The 2,500-nt window shown below is 74.4% G+C and overlaps 1 non-coding gene across 1 annotated transcript; it reads left to right on the top strand.

Moving 5' to 3' along the window:
• The first annotated feature begins 217 nt into the window (after positions 1–217).
• LOC128823798 (5S ribosomal RNA) lies at positions 218–336 on the top strand. Its single transcript, XR_008442033.1, has one exon. It is a non-coding gene; the product is annotated as a 5S ribosomal RNA (ribosomal RNA).
• Positions 337–2,500: the final 2,164 nt, after the last annotated feature.

The raw sequence follows: 2,500 nt of genomic DNA, 5'->3' as shown, positions 1-2,500 counted from the left end.
GGATGTCCGGGACAATATTTTCCCCGACGCCGGGGAGGGCGGGCGGGCGGAGGGGCTCTGGCGGCCAGCCCGGGCCCCGGAGCTCGAGAAGGAAAAAAGGACCGGGCCCGCGAGAGACGGGGGCCCTGCCGCAGGGGGGCAGTCCGACCGGGGCTCACCGTGCGGCAGGCCCGGGCGTCGGCAGGGGAAAGCGGGCGAGGAGGCGCGGGGGCCGGGTGCCTACGGCCATACCGGACCGAACGCCCCCGATCCCGTCCGATCTCGGAAGGTAAACCGTCCCGGGCCTGGCTAGTACTTGGATGGGTGACCGCCTGGGAATCCCAGGTGCCGTAGGCAGCTTTTCCCGGTCCGAGCCAGCTCTCTCTCCTTTTCTGGGGAGGAAGGAGAGGGGGGGGACGGGCCGGAAAGCCCCTCGTCGCTCCTGCCGAGTCGGAGGTCGCGGCCGCAGGTCACGGGTCTGGGCGCCTGGGGTCCGGCTCCCCACCCGGCTTCCTCCGCGGAGGACCCACCGAAGCCGCTGGGGGAGACCCCGGGCATGGGGCGGACTGGCCCGGACCCTCCCGGCCGCCGGCCCGCAGGACCGCCCCGAATCCCCCCGCCCCGCGGCCACCCAGGCCAGGCCTGGCCAGGCGGGACGGACGGCGGGTGTCCAGCGCCCAGCGGCTTCCGCCAGCGGGGACCCACGGCCCCCAAAGCCGCAGGGGGAGGCCCCGGGCCCGGGACGGACTCGCTCGGACCCCCTGCGCCCGGGCGCCGGCTCGCGGGACCGCCCCGAATCCCCCCGCGGCCACCCAGGCCAGGCCTGGCCAGGCGGGACGGACGGCGGGTGTCCAGCGCCCAGCGGCTTCCTCCAGCGGGGACCCACGGCCCCCAGAGCCGCAGGGGGACACCCCGGGGCCGGGACGGACTCGCTCGGACGCGCTCGGACCCCCTGCGCCCGGCCGCCGGCTCGCGGGACCGCCCCGAATCCCCCGCCCCGCGGCCACCCAGGCCAGGCCTGGCCAGGCGGGACGGACGGCGGGTGTCCAGCGCCCAGCGGCTTCCGCCAGCGGGGACCCACGGCCCCCCAGAGCCGCAGGGGGAGACCCCGGGGCCGGGACGGACTCGCTCGGACGCGCTCGGACCCCCTGCGCCCGGCCGCCGGCTCGCGGGACCGCCCCGAATCCCCCCGCGGCCACCCAGGCCAGGCCTGGCCTGGCCTGGCAGGCCGGCGTGCAGCTCCCCCGGGCTTCCTCCCCCGACGACCCGCGCCCCCCCGAGCCGCAGGCGGAGACCCCGGCCCCGGGGCGGACCGGCCCGGGCTCGCTCGAGCCCCCTGCGCCCGGCCCGCAGGACCGCCCCCCCCCCCCCCCGAATCCCCCGGGAGAGGCCCGGCCTGCACGCCACTGACGACCCGCGGCCCCCAAAGTCGCGGGAGGCGCCCCCGGCCCCGGGGGCCGGTTAGCTCCGTGTCGCTCCGCGCCCCCCCCCCGCCCCTCGCTGCCGGGACCGGGCACCGCCCCAGAGTCAGCCGCAGCCGGACGGCCTGAGAGCTGCCCTCCTGTGGACGACGGTGAGTTTACCTTGACACTAACCGGCCATCAGCCAGGTCAACCCCATTGCTAGACTGGGGTGGACCTGGTGGCCGAGTGGGGACTTGGAACATTTGACAGCTGCTCCCCGGGGCTTGACCGCTTGTCCTGAACGCCCCCCCCCCACCCCACCCCCCCCAGCCCCCGGCTCCTGCTCCCCTCTCCCCAGCCTCGGTGCTCCGCTCCCTGCCTCGGAGGCTGCCCCTTTGCGGCGCCTGCATCGCCTCCGAGGACGCGCACCTTCCGGAGGCTGGACGTAAAGCCTGACGCCCGCCACCGCCGCCGACCCGGCTCTCCGAGGGACGACTGTGAGGCCTCCCCCCACCCCCGGACCGCCCTGGGGACGACTGCTAAGCCTCCCCCAACGGACCGCCCGGGGGAAGACTGCTAAGCCTTCCCCGGACCTGCTCCCTCTCGACTATTAAGCCCCCCCTCTGTGGTCCTCAGGACCGCTGCCGCGCAGCCCTCGGAGTGGGGTGACACCCGGGCCGGAAAGCAAAGCGGCCACCAGGTCAACCCGTCGAATCCAATGGGTTGACCTGGTGGCCGGAAAGCAAACCGGCCGCCAGGTCAACCCAGTAGATTCCGCGGGTTGACCTGGTGGCCGCTAAGCACGACTCTTAAGCCTCCGCCGGACCGCCTGGGGAATGGCTATTAAGCCTGCCCCCGGAGTACTCGGGGGGACGACTATTAAGCCTCTCCTGGAACGACTATTAAGCCTGCCCCCGGAGTCCTCGGGGGACGACTATTAAGCCTCCCCCGGACCGGCTCCGTCTCGACTATTAAGCCCCCCCTCTGTGGTCCTCAAGACCACTGCCGCTCTGCCCTCGGAGTGGGGTGACGCCCGGGCCGGAAAGCAAACCGGCCACCAGGTCAACCCGTTGAATCCATTGGGTTGACCTGGTGGCCGGAAAGGAAACCGGCCGCCA

The sequence above is a fragment of the Malaclemys terrapin genome, chromosome 15 (assembly GCF_027887155.1).
Source record: "Malaclemys terrapin pileata isolate rMalTer1 chromosome 15, rMalTer1.hap1, whole genome shotgun sequence".
Taxonomy (NCBI): domain Eukaryota; kingdom Metazoa; phylum Chordata; order Testudines; family Emydidae; genus Malaclemys; species Malaclemys terrapin.
The sequence above is the reverse complement of the archived record's forward strand: the minus strand, read 5'-3'. Positions and strand labels throughout refer to the sequence as shown.